Source organism: the organism of the source record quoted next, unplaced genomic scaffold, assembly GCF_019419815.1.
Source record: "Pyrus x bretschneideri cultivar Hongxiangsu unplaced genomic scaffold, Pyrus_bretschneideri_v1 Contig67, whole genome shotgun sequence".
Taxonomy (NCBI): Eukaryota; Viridiplantae; Streptophyta; class Magnoliopsida; order Rosales; family Rosaceae; genus Pyrus; species Pyrus x bretschneideri.
In genome coordinates, this window is record NW_025999806.1 from 1,728,595 (window position 1) to 1,751,278 (window position 22,684).

Sequence of the window (22,684 nt, forward strand, 5' to 3'; positions counted from 1 at the left end):
GAATATAAGTTCATAACTATTAGGTGAAACTCACTTATATTCTAGCGTCATATTCATGCATGAAGATTAAGCGTGCACTCTCAATAAACATACATAAATAGGTTATCAATCAAATAGTTAAACAAATTGAATCCACAACTTATGAAACGCAATTGGAAGTAATCAAATCATATTGCAAGCATAAACATATATTTCGAATCCCCCCCTAGCCAAGGGGGTTTAGTTCCTCATACTTACAAAACAAAGAGAATTGAAATTAAACATTGAAATCAAAGAAACACCTAAACATTCCAACAACTCAAACTTGAATTGTATGAACGTTTAGGCCCTCTTCTCTTCCTCTTTATTGTGGCACAAGGTCTAAGGATAGTTTGATGGTGTGAATGGTTTGGGGAGTGGTGGAAATGGAAGGATGGTGTTTGGATTGTAAGGGAGAAGGCACGGCACAAGGGAAGTTGTGTGTGTCTGAATTGTGTATGAAAATGGGAATTTCTGAATGAATGACTCCCCCCCCTTGTGGCTGCAATGGATGTTTATTTATAGGTGAAAAAGAGGGAATATGACAGCTAGGAACTTGTTGGAAAGCTGGAAATGCAAAAGGGGAATGCATGTGGCTGAAATAGCATGTGGAATGGCTGATTTATTTGAAGATGCATGCGCAATGAAGTGGAATGACAGCTAGGTTATGATGATGAATGCATAAAGGTGGAATGACAGCTAGGTTATGATGATGAATGCATGTGGATTAGGTTGGAATTGCATGTGGCTGCAATGGATAAAAGGATGGAAGTGCATGTGGCTCTAATGTAGCCTTCTAGAAATCAGGTTTTTAGGCCCCCTTGCAACTCCCTAACTGAATTCAAGCCTTTCAAATTCGTCCATCCTCATGCCTCCATGCTTGCACTATCCAATCTTGGCCCAAAAATGCTCTAGAATGCTCCAAATTGCTTCTTTTTGCATACTTTGACACTAAAACCTGAAATTGCACGAAAATAACTTTAAACACTATAATTAACATAGTTTAGCTAATTAAATGCAAGAAAACAAGCTAACTAAGTCGTATAAATATGCTCCTATCACATTCGTTACTATGATTGCATGAAACTTATGCCAAGAATTTACTTAACGCGATTGTTTATAAGCAACCTCCACTACTTGTGAATATAAGTTCATAACTATTAGGTGAAACTCACTTATATTCTAGCGTCATATTCATGCATGAAAATTAAGCGTGCATTCTCAATAAACATACATAAATAGGTTATCAATCAAATAGTTAAACAAATTGAATCCACAACTTATGAAACGCAATTGGAAGTAATCAAATCATATTGCAAGCATAAACATGTATTTCGAATCCCCCCCTAGCCAAGGGGGGTTTAGTTCCTCATACGTACAAGACAAAGAGAATTGAAATTAAACATTGTAATCGAGGAAAAGAAACACCTAAACATTCCAACAACTCAAACTTGAATTGTATGAACGTTTAGGCACTCTTCTCATCCTCTTCGTTGTAGCATAAGGTCTAAGGGTAGTGTTTTGGAGGGATGGAAGTGTGGAATGGAGTGGGGAGTTATGGAAATGGATGGAGATGGAGGAGAAAATGGTGCAGAAAATGGAGAGAACCCACGGCAAGAGATGTTGTGTTAGTTGTGGTGTGTTTTTGTGTATGAATGCATGGGTTTTTATAGGGGGAATGGGAGAATATGTGGATGATTGTTTAAGAGTGAATGTGGCTGTTATGATTGAGAGTGCATGTGGAAGTGTGGCTGCAAAGAGAGGGAAAAGCTGGAAATGTCAAAGGTGAATGCATGTGCACGGCAAGGAAGGTGTTTTGGGTGATGGGTGCATGTGTTGGCTGATTTATTGAAGTGAATGCATGTGAGTGACAACTAGGGTGAATGATGATGAATACATGTGGACTAAAGAGGGAGAATGTGGTGCAATGATGAAGTGAAATGCTGAAAATCTAAGGGGAAGGCACGGCAAAGAAGGATTTCAGGATGCATGTGTGTGTGAATGGTGGTTTTGCATGGCTTTGATGGATTGTTTGATTGGGCTAGAGGTTTTGCATGGCTCAAAGGATTGTTTGATTAGGCTAGGCCCTTTGTTTTATGTTCAAAGTGCATACAAGGCCTTCAAATTCGTCCAACACTTTGGCTCCAAGCATAAGCTTTCCATTCTAAGCCCAATCTTGCTCCAAAATGCTCCGACATGCACCTTTTTGCCTCCTTAGCCATATTAACCTAGAAACACACGAAAATGGCATAAAGGACTAAAATAACTAAAGAAACACAACGTAAATGCACGAGAACAAGCCAATTAAGTCGCATAAATATGCTCCTATCAGCTATGCCTAGAGGGGAGAGATGTATGGTAGATTGTGTGTACCCAGGATGTCCAGTGATAGTTGAGGGTGTTGTTATGCCAACTGATCTTATCCCGTAAGATATTGTTAACTTCGATGTGATTTTGGGCGCGGATTGGTTGCACCCCAATCGTGCCAATATTGACTGTTACGGGAAAATGGTTACGTTTCGTCGTCCTGGACTACCTGTGGTTACTTTCGTGGGTGAGCAGAGTGGGGTGAGACATGGCGTTATTTCGGCTTTGCGAGCGAAAAAGTTGTTGTCTAAAGGTTGTCAGGGGTACCTAGCTCATGTGGTGTTAGTTGAGGCCGTTCCTAGCAGGGTTGAGGATGTGAGAGTGGTCAGACACTTTCCTGATGTTTTTCCCGAGGATTTACCTGGGTTACCGCCAGATCGAGACATGGAGTTTACTATTGAGTTGCTTCCAGGTACTAATCCTATTATATCATGGTGTCTGATGCGAGAATTACTTGACACTCAAATTAAACCTTCGTTTGACAATTGTAGTAGAATGGATAAGTGAGGGATCGTTCTAGACCGGGGATTAGGAGGGCTTGCTAAAACCTTCTAAATTGATTAAAAAAAACGTAAAAACAATATAAAACACTAAACTAGACTCAAAGAATGTGAAACTAAACGTTAAAACACTAAGACAAACCAAAAGAATCAAAAATGCTTTAAAAACACAAACTCAATTGATTTCTAACTATATTGAACATTAAAGCAAAAGGGGGATTTAGGTTTGACGAAAATTGAAATAACGAAACAAGTTAATAACTAGACAGAATGTAAATATGAAATTGATGAAATAAGATGGTTGGTGAATTAGCTAGAGGTTCTTTCTCCACACATGATACTTATGCATATGAATCAATTTCCAGTTATTCCTTCATTGAATTATGAACGACAATGCCCCAAATTAACCGTGACATCACTAGTTAACCCTCAGATTTTCCTTATATTATTGGATTGGATGGCATCATTCGACAACCCAAAACATTCTCAAAAGTTCCCTACATGTCATCATAATAGAGATACAATCGAAGATCATTAAGAATAATGAAAACCATAAGCATTGACAAAGCATTTGCAACTATGACATCATGTTACTCATGCTAAGAATTAAACTTAACGCGATCGTGACAAGCGACCTTCACTACTTTCAAGTATAAGTTAGTAACGATTATGTGAAACCTTCTTAAACTTTAGCCACATATTCATGCATGCTAATTAAGTGTCGACCCTCAATCAACAAACACAAATAAGTTAATCATCAAATAGTTAAGCCAATTGCATTCACGAATCAAGAGTTCATAACCGGAATTCATCAATTCATATTACATAAATAATCATGGTATTGAAATCACCCCTAGCCAAAAAGGGTTTAGTTCCTCATAACTTTGAAATCAAAGAAACACCTAAACATTCCAACAACTCAAACTTGAATTGTATGAACGTTTAGGCACTCTTCTCTTCCATTCCTCATATTACAAAACAAAGAGAATTGAATTTAAACATTGAAATCAAAGAAACGCGTAAACATTCCAACAACTCAAACGTGAATTGTATGAACGTTTAGGCCCTCTTATCTTCCTCTTTATTGTGGCACAAGGACTAAGGGATGTTGTTGGTGTGTTGAATGGATTGGGGGATTATGGAAATGGATGAGGAGTGGTGGAGAAAGAAAGAAAACCCACGGCTAGGAGAGGGAATGGAAGTGTTTGTGGTGTGGTGTTGTGTATGAAATGAGATGATCCTTGAATGAATGAATGCAAGGGTATTTATAGGAGGAGTGGAGGTGTATATGGCTATTTGTTTAATGTGTTTGTGTATTATGATGAATGCATGTGAGTTAAAGAGGGAGAATGTGGTGAAATGATGAAGTAGGAAGGTGGAAATGCATGTGAGATGTTGGAAAGGAAATGGGAATATAAGTAGGCCACGGCATGGGAGTTGTTTTGTTGGTGTAAATGTGCCATGGTTGCAATGATGAAGAATAAAGGGTGCATGTGGGGTGGAATTGAATGAATGCAAAGTGAATGAATAATGAAATGAGTTAAAGAGGGAGAATGTGGTGAAATGATGAAGTAGGAAGGTGGAAATGCATGTGACTTGTTTGTGGAATAAAGAATGAATGGTGGAATGATGAAGAGTTGCATAAAGAATGCATGTAGGGTTAGCTAGGTTGGCTTTGTTTGGGTGCATGTGTGTTAATGGTGGTTTTGCATGTGAATTGATGGATTGTTTTTTATGGAATGGATGGTTCTTTGCATGGCTTTTGAAGTGATTGTGGGCTTTGGAATTAGAAGGAAATGCATGGCCTTGGGGTTGGTTTAAGAGAGAATGGGCTAGGCCCTTTGTTTTATGTCCAAAATGAATACAAGGCCTTCAAATTCGTCCAACACTTTGGCTCCAATCATATGCTATCCATTCCAAGCCCAATTTTGCTCCAAAATGCTCCAAAATGCATCTTTTTGCTTCCTTAGCCATATGAACCTAAAAACACACGAAAATGGCTTAAACTACTAAAACAACTATGAATTAACAACATAGATGCACGAAAACAAGCTAAGTAAGTCGCCTAAATATGCTCCTATCAAACTCCCCCACACTTATCTTTTGCTAGTCCTCGAGCAAAACAGAATAAAAACAAATAAACAAAACGACACTAAACACGTAAAACACAACCTACACCTTCCAACAATCGTTTCAGGGATTTCCAATGCACATGACAAGTTAAAAATCATTATTCCCACAGAATTTAGCCATCTTTACCCTTAAGTACATTCTTAATCATAGTCACCACATACTAGTTCATAATTAAGCATTTAAAACCATGTTTTGAATGTAGTAACATGCCTTAGAGAATTTGCTCAATTCCTTACAAGATATGCACTCAATTTTCACTCAGATTTTTTTAACTACACACCCTAATCTAGTCATATGTGAGAAGATTGATGTAAACATGAAAACGAACACTCACATATATGTATCACAAAGAACGCAATTTTTGGAGTTAATAAGCATGTTTAGATTATGATCTCATGAATGGAATGCTACTACTTAGACGCGAGAACCAGTGACACCATATGCTCATACCAAGTTCAAACTCCACAAATTGAAACACATAACACTCAAGATTGAAGTCACGGGTTGTAATGGGGCTTGGGGCGTGTGGATAACAAAGAAGGGATATGGAAAACAAAGGTTCTCAAAGAAATAGTGAGCAAGGCAATTGAATCAACTTAGAATTTACTTTTGAATGAAAACTCAACTTTGGAACAAAAGGGAGAATTTAGACAATTTTGGGCCAGAATTGGTGTTTTGAGCCCTTTCTTCAATCACTCATTTTTTTCAAGCTCTTTTTTATTTCCTTTTTTTTTTTTTTTTTTTTTTTTTTTTTTTTTTCTTTTCTTTTGAAACTCAAAACATACTTAAGAACAAGCATTCCTTCCCCCACACTCATTTTCTTGCATAATGTAACTCAAAAGGAATTCATTTAAGCATGCTCACTATCTTTTAAGAACAAGGGTAAGGACGGTCATATTCTAGGTTAGGTGAAGATAAAGTGGGTTAACAAAGAACATGGGCTAACATGGCTCAACGGGGGTAAAACTTACAACATATACGAAATATGGGAAGTGAGGCTATTTGGCTATGGTGGCAACTACACAACTTCATCTTGATATATGTTATGCAAATCAATAACATGCTTTGAATGAAATGGGCATGAGTTCTAGCATTTGGAACTATATGATGAAACGCCTTCTAAGTAGTAACCAAGCAAAGAATAATGAGATCATGCAACGACTTTAGAAAACAAGAAATCACAGATTATACTCTCCAAAGAACGTTATAGGCTCAAATCTCTCAGGGTTGTAGCGTTTGTTTGAGTTCCTTCCTTCAAGCATGTTACATAACTAATTTTTTTCTTTTATGATTGCATGTGAAGTCATACATTATAACCATAACCAAGCATATACCAAGAGTAAATCAAACTTTTCTCCATGTTTATAACTCTTTTTAACAGTCATGCAATTAGAAACCAAATCCTTATCATTGTGTTGGAAGGTGACCTACGACACAAAAACGACTCAAAACACTCTTTTTAGGTTTTTCAAAACATGTTTTTCAAATTTTTATGTGATTTTCGAATTTTTAAGTCAAAACACACTAAACACATTTAAAAACAGCCAGAAACAACATTTGAGTTATGGTGGATAAAACCCTGCGAATTTGCAAGCCCAATTTTAGTAACTCCCCCACACTTAAATCAAACATTGTCCTCAATGTTTTAAGCTTAAAACCACACTAAACACAAGCAAACATATAAACAACATTTAAACATACTAAACATGGCAGAATGTATCTAACAAAGAGAAGAGTTTAGAGATGCAAATCTGGTTATGGAGTGTTCGTTCCATCTTCTCCTTGGTGATTGCAGTGAGGCTTGGATCTTTGTGATTCCACAGGCTTACTCTTGAACTGCGCTGCTCCCATCGTTGATTTTCCTTTGTGCTTCTCTTGAACTGGGCAGCAGGCTTCCTTTGGTCTCCCCCGAAGGTCTGAGCTTCCTCCTCTTATCTGTTTCTTTGTTCAATCTCTCCAATTCGTATTGAAGAGGGTTAGAGGATAACTCAGCAAAGCTAGGTAAGCAACCAGGGAATAGAGTCCAGATAGACTCCAAGTGCCGGCTGATTGCTTCTTTCACTTTGCCATGCAAGTAATATCAAGGACAAAGGAAAAGACAGGGAAAGAGCATGATATGAAATACCTTTGCTTTTGCCCTTGATGATATGAGATACCTTTGCTTTTGAAGAAGCGGTGAATGAATCAGCACATGTATTTGTGGTGCTGTTTCCTCCTGGGTCATCTGTACTCCAGGCATCTGGTATCATCTTTGGGGAAGAAGAAAGAATGGAGTATTTCGAAAGGCTTTGCTGGGAGTGCGCCCTCAGAGGTGAGGAAGAGTTGGGCATTTTCTTCAGTTCTGTCTTGCCATAAAATATGAAGGTATATAGGGAATTCAATAGCAAGTGGTGATATTGTTCTTTTACCGTTGTCGACAAACATTTTGATCCCGCAAATCCGGCTTTTTGGAATAGTGACGACTCTTCGATCTTTGAAGACGCCTCTTCGATAAAGCTGCACGCGTTTTCTGAAAAACAGATAAAGCGTCGCCGAACTTTGCGCTTGTCGGCTAAAGACGTGTAGTTGCGATGATGGCCTCCACGTGTTGAACGCGTTTTCTGAACAGCCGAATTTGCGTCGCCGAACTTTACGCATGAACTTCCGGCTTTTTGAATCGGTGGACGCGTTGCCTTGGCTTTTTATAGAGCTATCGATCACCGCCAACTTACACATTCTGAAGATTTTCCATTCTTGAAACTCGTCTCCGGCCCTTTGAAAATCTACTCCGTCCACCCCTTCTCTTTTAACTTCGTGAACAATGGCTAGCTCATCCAACCCATCGAACCTTTGCTTAGATTTGAGTCTAAGCAGTGATCCGGTCGCGTCTCGTCAGGGTAAGGTATGGTGCCCGTCTTTCTTATCTTCCCATGGCCCTCTTACAGATGAGGACTCTGTGATGATGGATCCCACAACGGCTACGATAGTGGCTCGGAACCTCCTCACTCCCAAAGACAGTCAGCTGCTTTCAGGACGGTCCGATGAGTTAGCCGTTCAAGAATCCCTGGCTCTGAGTGTTCAGTGCGCTGGCTCTGTGTCCAACATGGGTCAACGCCTTCTTGCTCGCTCCTGTCAGGTTGAATCCTTGATGGCAGAGGTGGAGAGTCTTAAATAGGAGATCAAACAACTTAAGTACGAGAACCGAAGTTTGCACGTGCTTGCCAACAATTATTCAACAGGCATGAAGAGGAAGCTTGATGAGCTTGATGACCGTCAACGGTTTGCAGCTTTCTTCCAGAGGCACCTCTTTCCTGGGTCATCCAGCGTTCCGCCAAGGTTTGGGGCTTTGAATGATCTATCTTCGGTGCCTCCCGCTCCGATGCCTTCCGCTCCGATGCCTCTTGCTCCAATGCCTTCTGCTCCGAGACCTCCTGTTCTGATGCCTTCTGCTCCGAGAGTGAAACGTAGTGGGGCCTCACGTACACAACCTTTGTGAAGACTCCATCTTTCTGCCATGTTTAGATACAATTGTAATTTATCGAAAAAAATCAATGAACAAGCTTTGTTTTATTTACTGTATTGGGTTGCCTCCCAAGTAGCGCTTGCTTTAACGTCGTACAGCCGGACGATGCTCCCTTGAAGGTTTATGGAACCCCACGGCATAGAGGGGTGCAACTACAATCTGTCTGACGAACCACTTCATGCTTTGGGTCCTTGAATGGAGTGGCATAATGATCCTTTCTTATTGTCGTGTTTTGCTTTTCTACATCAACACGAATTCTCCCACGACGTTGAATTCGATTAGGTACCTGCACCACACGAGGTAACAACCTATTAGTTGAAATGGGAATCGAATTTGGAATAGGTGGCTTACCTTTGTACGGCAAAGAAGTGGTAGCACAATGGACGGATGCACAAGGGTTGTTCATGGCCAATTGTGGTGCTTTCAAGGTTGGAGCCGTGCATTCCTTGTGCTCTACTCCAAGTTCCTTCTCGGTGGTAGTTCGAGGAACATCCTTCTTGATCTTTGTTGAATACTCCGTCCCTATGTGTTCAATTACATTAATGGCACAACAAGAACGAACATCATTAGTATTCTCAATCGATTCAGGAATCTTAAAGTTAATCATATCACCACCAAAGGTCATAGTGACTACTCCCTTGGCCACATCAATCTTGGTTTGAGCTGTTTTCATGAAAGGTCGTCCAAGTAAGAGTGGTGATGATGGAGAGTGTGCCGAATCTTCCATGTCTAGGACGTAGAAATCAGCCGGAAAAATTAAATGGTTCACCTGCACAAGCACATCTTCCACAACTCCTTTTGGATACGCGTTAGAACGATCGGCCAATTGTATAATTACACCATCTTGTTTTAATTCACCCAAATTCATAGATGCATAAGTAGAATAAGGCATGACATTTATAGATGCACCTAAATCAAGCATGGCATGTTCAAAATGATTATGTCCAATCCCACAAGGAATCGTGAAACTACCGGGGTCTTTGCACTTGGTAGGCAGTTTACGTTGCAAAATAGCGGACACATTCTCACTTACCTTCACTACCTCTTTGTTTGCCCTTCTTCTCTTTGTATTGCATAGGTCCTTGAGGAATTTAGCATACTTTGGAACCTGTTTGATTGCATCGAGAAGCGGTATGTTCACTTGCACCTTCCGGAACGTTTCAAGAATGTCCTTCTCGCTTTCTTCCTTTTTTTCTTGCATGAACCTGCGAGGAAAAGGTACATTGGGCAGATTAGGACGTGAAGTACATGAATTTGAACTTAAATTACCTGATTTGGCCGAGTTAGGGTGATTGAGGGCCTGCGGCATTGGGTTTTTTCACCCTTTCCGTGGGTGAGCTAGACACTTCCTCAGGTTGTGTCGTCTCTTCATCTACTTTCTGGGCAGATTTGGAATTGTTTGGCTCGGTCCCAACTTCTTTTCCACCCCTTAGGGTGATGGCCTTGGCGGATTCGAATCCTCCCTTTGGATTGACTGTGGTTGAGCTAGGAAGCTTTCCTTGCTCTCTAATCTGTCCAAGGAACTCAGAAATCTGCCCTATTTGTTTCTTCATATCCATCATCTCCTTCTCGTTATTTGCTATCCGGTTGTTTTGATTTTGCAACCCCTGCGAAATAGAGGTTAGTAATTGCATAGCTTGATCACTTTCCAAGGACGTACCTGAATGAGATGATGCCGAAGGTGGTTGGGGTTGTTGGGGTGCATACGGCTTGGAATAAAAACCAGGGGGGTTTGGCCTAAATCCTCCTTGTTGGGCAGCTTGTTGTGGCTCCCTCCATTTGAAGTTTGGATGGTCCCTCCATCCGGCATTGTAAGTGTTCGAGTATGGGTTGTTTTGATTTTGTCCTTGGAAACCAATTGCATTGGCAGATTCCCACCCACCATTCTCGATTAGTTGAGGGCACTTGTCGGATGGATGCCCTTGAATTGAGCACACGCCACAAACTTGGTGTTCTTGTGCTTTTGGACCAATCACAACCTGAGAAACAAGAGAAGTAAGATTAGCAAGTTGTGATTGAATTTCAGAAATAGCACTCACCTCATTTACACTTTGTTGCCGTGGGGCTTCCCTTTGGCCCACTCCTTCATATTGTTGAGCGTTGAGCGCTCGGTTGGCTATGAGATTCTTGGCATCCCTTGGTGTTTTGTCCACCAATGCTCCTCCCGCTGATGCATCAAGCATTTGACGTTCGATAGGAAGGAGGCCCTCATAGAAATATTGAAGGAGAAGTTCCTCCTTCACTTGATGTTGAGGACATGAAGCTACAAGGCCCTTGAAGCGCTCATAATAAGCCGGGAATGTCTCACCATGATTCTGTTGAATACCACTAATTTTCTTCCGTAGGAGAATCACTCTCGAAGTAGGGAAGAATTTCTCCAAGAAAGCACGCTTCATACTCTCCCACGAAGTCACAGTTCCCGGGGCTAGTTTGTAGAGCCAATCTTTGGCCTTGTCCATAAGTGAAAATGGAAAGGCCTTCATCATCATTATACTCCCATCCACAGTGACGGAGGTCATGCTCGAACAAACCACCTCGAACTCCTTCAAGTGTTTGTTGGGGTCTTCCATAGACAAGCCATGGAACTTCGGAATATGGTGTAACAAACTGGATTTGAGTTCAAACACCTCAGTCTTCCCCTCTGCAGCCGTGGGGTATTGGATACAAAGAGGCAATGCATTATCCAAACCCGAGGCCGAAAGCTCCTTGATGGTTCTATTATCTGCTGCCATGGCTTGTTCTTCTTCAAAAATCTGATCCGTGGGCTTTTCTTCTACACCTACTTCGTCTTCTTCAAGCCCAGGTTGTGGTGGAGGTTGTGGTGGCTCTTGTTGACTCCTCGTTCTCCTCAAAGTGCGTTCAAAATCACCGTCAAAGTCGGAGATGTTCTCTATAATAGGCCGAGAGCTACGAGTCATACACAGTACCTGAAAAACAAGAAAACAAACAAACTAAGAATCTGAAATAAGAATGCACGAAAAACAACAAAAAAAAAAAAAAAAAAATAAAATAAAATAAAATAAAAATAAAGACAAGGGACTAGCAAAGTTGCTAATCCCTGGCAACGGCGCCAAAATTTGATGCGAGAATTACTTGACACTCAAATTAAACCTTCGTTTGACAATTGTAGTAGAATGGATAAGTGAGGGATCGTTCTAGACCGGGGATTAGGAGGGCTTGCTAAAACCTTCTAAATTGATTAAAAAAAACGTAAAAACAATATAAAACACTAAACTAGACTCAAAGAATGTGAAACTAAACGTTAAAACACTAAGACAAACCAAAAGAATCAAAAATGCTTTAAAAACACAAACTCAATTGATTTCTAACTATATTGAACATTAAAGCAAAAGGGGGATTTAGGTTTGACGAAAATTGAAATAACGAAACAAGTTAATAACTAGACAGAATGTAAATATGAAATTGATGAAATAAGATGGTTGGTGAATTAGCTAGAGGTTCTTTCTCCACACATGATACTTATGCATATGAATCAATTTCCAGTTATTCCTTCATTGAATTATGAACGACAATGCCCCAAATTAACCGTGACATCACTAGTTAACCCTCAGATTTTCCTTATATTATTGGATTGGATGGCATCATTCGACAACCCAAAACATTCTCAAAAGTTCCCTACATGTCATCATAATAGAGATACAATCGAAGATCATTAAGAATAATGAAAACCATAAGCATTGACAAAGCATTTGCAACTATGACATCATGTTACTCATGCTAAGAATTAAACTTAACGCGATCGTGACAAGCGACCTTCACTACTTTCAAGTATAAGTTAGTAACGATTATGTGAAACCTTCTTAAACTTTAGCCACATATTCATGCATGCTAATTAAGTGTCGACCCTCAATCAACAAACACAAATAAGTTAATCATCAAATAGTTAAGCCAATTGCATTCACGAATCAAGAGTTCATAACCGGAATTCATCAATTCATATTACATAAATAATCATGGTATTGAAATCACCCCTAGCCAAAAAGGGTTTAGTTCCTCATAACTTTGAAATCAAAGAAACACCTAAACATTCCAACAACTCAAACTTGAATTGTATGAATGTTTAGGCACTCTTCTCTTCCATTCCTCATATTACAAAACAAAGAGAATTGAATTTAAACATTGAAATCAAAGAAACGCGTAAACATTCCAACAACTCAAACGTGAATTGTATGAACGTTTAGGCCCTCTTATCTTCCTCTTTATTGTGGCACAAGGACTAAGGGATGTTGTTGGTGTGTTGAATGGATTGGGGGATTATGGAAATGGATGAGGAGTGGTGGAGAAAGAAAGAAAACCCACGGCTAGGAGAGGGAATGGAAGTGTTTGTGGTGTGGTGTTGTGTATGAAATGAGATGATCCTTGAATGAATGAATGCAAGGGTATTTATAGGAGGAGTGGAGGTGTATATGGCTATTTGTTTAATGTGTTTGTGTATTATGATGAATGCATGTGAGTTAAAGAGGGAGAATGTGGTGAAATGATGAAGTAGGAAGGTGGAAATGCATGTGAGATGTTGGAAAGGAAATGGGAATATAAGTAGGCCACGGCATGGGAGTTGTTTTGTTGGTGTAAATGTGCCATGGTTGCAATGATGAAGAATAAAGGGTGCATGTGGGGTGGAATTGAATGAATGCAAAGTGAATGAATAATGAAATGAGTTAAAGAGGGAGAATGTGGTGAAATGATGAAGTAGGAAGGTGGAAATGCATGTGACTTGTTTGTGGAATAAAGAATGAATGGTGGAATGATGAAGAGTTGCATAAAGAATGCATGTAGGGTTAGCTAGGTTGGCTTTGTTTGGGTGCATGTGTGTTAATGGTGGTTTTGCATGTGAATTGATGGATTGTTTTTTATGGAATGGATGGTTCTTTGCATGGCTTTTGAAGTGATTGTGGGCTTTGGAATTAGAAGGAAATGCATGGCCTTGGGGTTGGTTTAAGAGAGAATGGGCTAGGCCCTTTGTTTTATGTCCAAAATGAATACAAGGCCTTCAAATTCGTCCAACACTTTGGCTCCAATCATATGCTATCCATTCCAAGCCCAATTTTGCTCCAAAATGCTCCAAAATGCATCTTTTTGCTTCCTTAGCCATATGAACCTAAAAACACACGAAAATGGCTTAAACTACTAAAACAACTATGAATTAACAACATAGATGCACGAAAACAAGCTAAGTAAGTCGCCTAAATATGCTCCTATCAGTGTCCCGGTGAGTATCGTCTCGGATCGTGATCCACAATTTACATCCACAATTTACGTCTCGTATCGTCTCGGATCTCGATCGTCTCGGATCGGCATGCTACGGACAGAGTGTACGAGGTCGAAGATTGGGTATTTCTGAAGCTTTCACCGTGGAGAGGTGTAGTGAGATTTGGGAAGAAAGGCAAGTTGAGTCCCAGGTACATCGGACCATACATGGTCACGGAGCGAGTTGGTGAAGTAGCTTACAGGTTGGAGTTGCCTCCGGAGCTAGCCAGAGTGCATAACGTTTTTCACATGTCTATGCTCCGACATTATGTTGCTGATCCATCTCATGTGATACCTCCGCAACCCTTGGAAATTAATCCAGATTTGACGTATGACGAGGAACTGGTGACGATCATCGATTGGAAGGAGAAGGTTCTGAGGAACAAGACGGTGAATTTAGTGAAAGTTTTGTGGAGGAATCATTCAGTCGAGGAAGCTACGTGGGAGACAGAAGATCGGATGAGGGATTTGTATCCTAGATTGTTCTTTGACCACTAGGGGTTGTTATTTGGTTGTTTTGAATTTCAGGATGAAATTCTATTAAGGAGGGTAGGTTGTGATATCCCGTCCCGAAACTATCGAAACGTACATGTGAAATGACCCTTTTACCCCTAGTTTGTTACGTTATGTTATTGGTTGTTTTGTGTGGTGTTGGCAAGTGTTGGGCCACACACACACACACTATCACTTTCCCTCTCCCTCTGTCTTTTCCCTGTCTCTCTCTCTCTTTCCCAAGTCCTCATTCCTTCTTCTTCTTCCTTCGAACGTACGGACAAACCCAAAACCCCTCAAACCTTAGCAGATCGAGGAAACCAAGGGCACAATCGAGATCGTGAAGCTCGTGGGAGCACGATCATATCATTTTCAGGTAAGAAATCCGTCGTTTTCACATCGATTCGACAATGGCAGTTTTGAGTACTATTTATGCAAAGTTTATTTAGCACGTTTTTGGGATTTTTAAGCTCGTAGGTAGCTTGGAGGTGTCCCAAGGAGCCGCGGAGTGCTTCGTTGGACGAATTTGGACGTCGGAATCGCCTGGTTCGAAGTTGGCCGATTTTGGAGTTTGTGGACAGGTATGATCTAGTAGTTTTTAGGCCTTAAAACTTGTAGGATCGTGTTCTACTAGTCCTAAGCTTCAATTTGGTGCAAAATTTGTGAAAAACGGTTGAGAAACGAGTGAGAAAACGTAGGTTGCAGGTTTTCCAGTTTTCTGGCGAGATTGAACGGGGAAGAAGACGGAATATTCCGCCAAATCTGACGGAATATTCCTGACGCCGTTGATGGAATCCGTTAGGACTAACGGAATATTCCTCACGGCGTTAGTTGACGCCGTCCGTGTGCACCGCACGTGCCTGCGTGTGGCTGGCGCGTGTGGCCGTGCTTTGGCCGGCGCGTGGGGGCTCGTGCGGCGGAGAAATTTTTTTCTAAAAATATGGTTGTGATCCTGAGGTTGTGTAGAGCACGTTGGTATATTCAATTGTCCATTTTGAGCAATGTATGAGAAGTTATTATGAAAGTTAGGTTATGTGCTTTAAAATTAACGTTTTTATAGTTATTTCGCATATAGGTGATTCCTATCCCGAGGACGAGCGTGCGCACTCGAGACAGGGGGGCTACGACCCTTCCACATACCAGTGAGTGGGCTTTTGGTTTTCCGTATATACCTATATACATTTATTTTCCCAGAAATTGTTTAAAAAGGGTTAATTGTTTTATGCCATGCACTATATTATTATCGTTTATGCATCATTGCATGCATTAGTAGTGACATACATATACATATGCATATTTGGTGCTGTGGACGCACAGGTAAGTGCCAGGTAAGTGGTATTCATGTTTATATATTCAGTAGTGGTTTGAGATGCTTAGAGAGCTCATAACCTGCACCCCCGGTGTTAGTGCTCCCGCCCAGAGTAGGGCACAGTCTTTCACGTGTTGTTCACCTCCCGCACCACACGCTCAGCTTGGATCCAAGTTAGGTGCACAGTCTTGTCGTACAGACCACTTTAGGTGGTTCCGACTCGTAGGTGACCCACGATTATTCACACAGCTTTCACGTGATCGTAGCTCTTGAGTGTACATACATATTACACCCAGGCTTGTCGTACAGACCACTTTAGGTGGTTCCGACTCGTGGGCAGGTTCAGTTATTTAGTTTGAGATTTGAGCTCTATATGCAGCTGTACAGGTCACGTTAGGTGACTCCGGCTGCCAGATGTTATGCTATTGATGTGATTTATACCTGAGCACTTGCATACCATTATAAGGCTTTGACATGGCACATTCTTGAGCATGATTGGTATACCCTTGAGCATGATTGGCATATTTATACATACGTATATATGTTTATTTCTGGGAAGTATACAGGTTTTACGGCGAGGGGTTAGAATGTATTTTACTAAATGGTTTTCAAAGAACTTTGTTTTTGCCCACTCACACTTTTGTTCTGTGCCCCTCCAGGTTCTAGTGGTCTAGCAGGTTCGGTGGTTTTCCCAGAGGGCGTCCCGGCATTTCTGACAGATACTCACCAGTGTAGGGTCACCTTCGGGTGTACTATTGTCGTATCATTTCCTTTGGACTGCTGTAGGCTTTATGCTCTGAATTCAACGTCTCACTTACGCTAGCACTTATCTTATTACATTATGTATGCTAGTTTTTAAATTATTCGTACTTTTATATTACTTTTATTAGCTTCCGCACGTGCACATGGTTACGTCACCTTTGCGTGGCGGCCAGCACGCCCTGATTTCGGTCGGGGTGTGTCAAAAGATAAGTATTATTAAACCGAATAAAGTGATTATATTAATAGTTTAAGTCACTTCAGAGCATTTGTCCAAATGATTTTCTTAATATAAACAAATACTTTAACAAAATCATTTGTTCTTGGGGGTTGTAAAATAGGGCCCTCTAAAATATGAGTTTTTCCACGTAATACTATGGTTTAGTGGTTTCTTTTTTATTTATAAATAAGACGTCTTAGATTCGATTCTCGTCAGAAACGAATTTGAATAAAATTATTATGGCTAACTTATTATGAAGCTTTGACCTACTCCCCCTCTTCACATTCTCTTAGTACAAATAATATCGTTTGTTATTAAAAAAAAAAACAGAAGAGCTTGGAACATAAAAAATACATTTTGCATGTGATATGGGTGTAAACTCGTAATATTGTTTTATGTGTCAAAAAATGATCACTGATAAAAAAAGGCCATCGAATATCGAGCAGGAGCGCCTACTACGTGCTCATTTAATGAAAGGCAAAGAAGCAGATGGCCTCTATAAAAACAATAAATTATCATTATGACACACCCCGACCCGGAAAGTCCACTTGGACTCCGAATCAAGTTGTATTGGCCGACACCTGGAGGGTGACGAAGCCATAAAGTGTAGTGTAGTGGAAAAAGAATGTGAATAAATTTAAACCTAAAAGTGCCTAAATAAAAGAGTGCGTGGATGAGCCAGATTGCACCCATTTCACACGTTATGGTAGAGCATAAGAATAGTACAGTAATTAGGGTCAGGGTTATACCACTAAAGATAACCATCTACTGAGATTTACTAGAATCCTCGTTTACACGTAAGCACAGCTACTAAACCTGGAGGGGCGAAAAACAAAGTTGAGTGGGTCAGCAAAACAACGTTTTGTAAAAACCTTTATTTTCTAATATACTAACCCTTCGCTGTAAAACAAGTATAGTTTCCTTAAAACATACTACGTAAGTATGTAAACAATAATACAACAGCAATATAACTAGAACTATGCCAAGTCATGATATATCAAATGCCACAGTAATATAATCATGTGATAATCAAGTATAATCAATTGATCATCAATCTATGCTAGCACATGAGTCAGAGTTGCATAATACAACCTGTACGATAGGACTGGGTGTAATCAATATGCTCTAGTACTACGATCACGTGAAGACTAGCGTCGAGGCACAGTTACATACGAGTCAGAATTGCCTAATGCAATTTGTACAACAGGACTGACACCTAACTTGGATCCAAGGCAAGCGAATGGTGCGGATGTGAACGTACACATGAAGGACTGACCCTGGCCCTGAGCGGAGTACTAACACTGGGGTACAGTAGATGAGCATGTACAAATATGTATGAATGTAATGACAGTATTATCCCAACCATATAGCAGCATTTATCACAATTCATATCACAATAACGAATACTTGGCAAATATAAGCGTAAAAGTCAAGTAACTACGCATTTAAGGAAACTATCAATATGTATAGGTATAAAATACACTGCCCACTCACCTAGAGTCCGCGCTACAACTCTCTAGCATGCATATCAAGGCGTCACGAATGATCGTCGCCTAGAACAATTATCAAATCACAACTCAGGATCCTAATCAATAAAACACGCAACTCATGTAAAGCACATCCCTAAGGACGTTCTAGAATGATTTGAAACCCATTGACCAAAAGTCAACCATCGATCAAAGTTCGACAATAGGATCCATAACCCTACGTAACTCGATTCGAAAGATCCGTACCTCAGATTTCCTATCCGTAACTTCCAAATATCCACATTATGCTTCTAGAACAACATCCTAAAGTTTCGAAACTATCCAACGGTCAGAACATCAACTCATGCAAAGTCCTCGTGACGGCCAACTAGGTGGTCAACTACAAGACTACATTAAAACATCGTAATTTCACTAAACAGATATCAAATATAGAATTGGAGCATCCAAATTAGCCTAAGATGGTCAGGTGGGGTCTCGGCCCACGCGCTGCCACACGCGGTGGCTGGCCGCCACAGTTGGCCGAAAAATACCACTATTTCTAAAAATTCTCAAATTTCACAGAAATAAATATCTCAAGAGAGGAACAACTTTCATACCTACCACGAAGTCCAAAAGTGGACCAAAGATGGTCAATTTTTCCCACAAAGCTGGCGGGTGCCTAAAGCTTCCCAACGTCGATTCGTCATCGACGGTAGTCCAACGAGGTCAAGGTTGGTTGAGATTTTCTCCTGGGATGATGGGCTACAAAGCCCAAGTGGTGGCATCGGCCATCACTTTGCCGATTTGCCGAAAAATTGAAAAGAATGGCCAGAGCACTGTTGATTTTCATCGATTTTCATGGCCTCAAACCATCGTATACCGTGGTTAATTAAGGTGGTTCTTGGGTGGGTTTTGTAAAGGGAAATGATAGATTCAAGATGGTGGTGGTGGCGTCGAAAAACTCCACCAGCGTTGGTTGGAATTGGCCTTGGAAAATGGGAGGTCGAACTGGTTTGCATGAGTTGAAAGGCTGACGGGAATAGAGGGGAGAAATCCCTCTTCGTCCTAATTGGCTGCTGCCCTCTCCCTCTCTTCTAATTGGTTCCTTGTCCCTTTAATTTAATTGGTCCACCATTCCCTTGTCTCAAAGCTGATTGGGCCTCATCCCATAAGGTGGGAATTTAATTTAATTAAAACTAAATTTTGAATAACCAAATTCAAACGTCCGTAACTATACCGTTATAATTCAGACTTGCAAATGGCTTTCACCTCTGCGTTCGTAGTGAATAAGTCCTGCATTCCTCTAGACAATGGTCAACGGAAGTCAAAATCCTTACCTCTAGGGTATTTTTGTAAATTCATGCTTTTAAAACATAAAATTAGGGACAGGTTGTCACAGTTATGTTCGCATTTGATACCTAGATGATGAGTATAATATTGCGAGAGATTTTTCAGTGTGGCTAGAACACGAGATAGTACACTATGTGTTACTATACAAATGGTGGGATATGTGTGTTAAAAAGTTAATAATTTAAAAAATAAAAATTTCCACTACTTATATAAAAACATGTGATGTACAACTAATGTTCCAATCACAATAAAAAATTTCTTCAGAATTGCTATCTATCGCATCCTCACTTGCTAGTCTTCTAATCAAGTTTATGACGAGTTCGATACTTTTTTTTTATCAAAATATCCTAACATTTAAAAGGACAAGAACAAATTTTTACGTAGAATTGTTCTGTCATTTACAATACTTTTATCTACACTTCTCATTTGTCTTCATTTGTTTGTTTCTTAATTGATTAAATTATTGAAAAGTTCAGAAACAAAAATAAGGAATTAAGTGTAGAAGAAAAAAAAAATGAATTAGAAAAGAGAAAAAAAATGATAACCTATGTAATTTTTTTATATGTACATGAAGACAGGTCCTTGATCCAAAAGAATTTCCATTTGTTGGTAAAACCTTTTTTTTTTTTTTGGTAAAATGGAGACTAGTTATGAGGCTCACTTTATATCGAACTTAAACCATCTAAACTACCAATTTTTTAAATTGCACTTTGTAGAAGATCCTTGCAAAATATAGCAAAATAAAAAATGTTTGAAACATTTAATTGAGTTAAAAGAAATTGACAGATAGTATGTTCTAAAAACATTGAAATTCCATCATGACAATAATATGAGTAAAGGGTTTCAGATTGAAATAATTTTTTACAAGAATTATCTATGAATGAAAACTTAAACAATAAACGATTTGAATCGTTAAAGTTCAATGTATATAATAAACACCACAACTAGTCTCTATTTTTACAAAAATATGGAGATCTTTTCGGATAAAAGTACACACACACACACACACACACACACACACACACACACACACATATATATATACACACACATATACTATATATGACCTAGTTTGTGACATCCCACATCGTCCAGGGGAGTGATCCTTATATGTATATTCTCATCTCTACCTAGCACGAGACCTTTTGGGAGCTCACTGACTTCGGGTTCTATCGGAACTCCGAAGTTAAGTGAGTAGCGCGCGAGAGCATTCCCAAGATGGGTGACCCATCGGGAAGTTCTCTTGTGAGTTCCCAGAAACAAAACCGTAAGGGCATGGTCGGGGCCAAAAGTGGACAATATCGTGCTACGGTGGAGTCGGGCCTGGGAAGTGGTCCCCCCCGGGTCGGGATGTGACAATTTGGTATCAGAGCCTAACCCTGGTCGTGGTGTGCCGACGAGGACGTCAGACCCCTAAGGGGGGTGGATTGTGACATCCCACATCGCCCAGGGGAGTGATACTTATATGTATATTCCCATCTCTACCTAGCACGAGGCCTTTTGGGAGCTCACTAGTTTCGGGTTCAATCGAAACTCCGAAGTTAAGCGAGTAGCGCGTGAGAGCATTCCCAAGATGGGTGACCCATCGGGAAGTTCTTGTGTGAGTTCCCAGAAACAAAACCGTGAGGGCGTGGTTGGGGCCTAAAGCGGACAATATCGTACTACGGTAGAGTCGGGCCCAGAAAGTGGTCCCCCCCGGGTCGGGATGTGACATAGTTTGCACTTAATCGTGACCACTGAAAAGAATAGTGGCATGATGCATGTTGGATGTAGGTGAGTTAGGGCTGAGCACAACAGAATGAAGAGGAATTTGTATCATTTCAAATCCCTATTCTTATCGAACAGAAGGAACAAGAAAAACCGAAATCTCCAAGATGAGGAACCAAACCAAGTCTTGAAAGTCTTCCTCAAGTGAGTACTGGTCCACCTATCCAGTATGTGAGGAAGTTTCTCCCATGGAGCTAGATTTTGCAATAAATTTTCAATCTCCAATGAAATTGTTTACCGCATTAAAGTATGAAAAAGTTAAGTTCGAGAAGGGGAAATTTAGATTTATTTGTAAGTATTCTACGTATAATAAGGAGGATATTCTTGAAATATTTTGGAATAATGTATACAAAGAAATAATCGAACTGATAGCCAAAAATCGAGAGAGGTGTGTGAGAGTAAAAATAGGTGTATGGATAGCACCACCCAATAGAAATAAAGCCACTCCCATTTTTAATTCCGGTCATTTGAATGAATAAATTAAATAAAAACAATAAATACGATTAAACATGAGCATGTAAAAGAAAAATACGGCTAAGTTAAGGGCTATTTAATTTGTAATTTACTTTTATACTCTAAAAATTAAAAAGTTTATTCTTAAGATCAACTGACATATATAAAGTCTTGTGATTAGTGATACTAACCCTTTTTGTTAAAATCTTTTTCTTGAATTTTACAGTTCTTGGAATCCCAGTGTCTGCTCCCATAGCTTCTGAAGGGCCCAACTCTCCTGGTATGCATTTTTGTTTTAATTAATACGTACACACACACACACACACACACACACACATATATATATATATGTATCTTGATTAATTAGTTAGAATTTAGAACATTGTTCGAATTAATAATCTCGCCTTATTCTTTCTTTTCTAATAGAGATTTTGCAGAATCACCTCAAGGACCTGCTGCTGCTGCTTCACCAGAAACCAATAAAGATAAAAATGGAGCTTCGAGGACTGCTGACTCTGTTATGGCTTTCCTTGCTGGCTTAGCTATTGCATTTCTTCCCGCATTCTTCTGATTTTACTACATTTGCTCATTTATTTCGTTTCGAATTTATTTGAAAATGTTTATTTAATCGACTGTTGTTGCATTGCGAGATGATATGTGGTTCTTATTGACTCTAATATATATATGCTATATAGGAATTTTTATTTACTTCACTGGATGGTCTAGTGGGACGGGAACATGAAAACATGGGCGCATATAGCTGCTGTTGATACTATTCCGTTTTTAGTTTTCATTTTATTCGAAAAATGAAAACTCGTTTGATACTACTTCTAGTTTGCACTCTGAGCATATTAACTGTTCCATGTTAGTTGCTCACACTGATTTCACTCGTCCAATTGGACCTTTGCACTCTAAGCATATTGACCGGTCAATGTTGGTCGCTCACTATCACTAATTTCACACGTCCAACTACATTTTCTTTTGTTCAATCCTGATATAACATATAGCAAGCCAATTTTCACATCTTTTATATAAAAGATAATTAGAGTAATAGTCCCTAAAGTTTAATTTAATTAGAGC

The 22,684-nt window shown here is 39.8% G+C and overlaps 1 pseudogene; it reads left to right on the plus strand.

Annotated features, from left to right (window-relative positions):
- The window catches only part of LOC103932371, a 37,756-nt pseudogene extending 15,581 nt beyond the window's left edge, over window positions 1-22,175 (plus strand).
- Window positions 22,176-22,684: the final 509 nt, after the last annotated feature.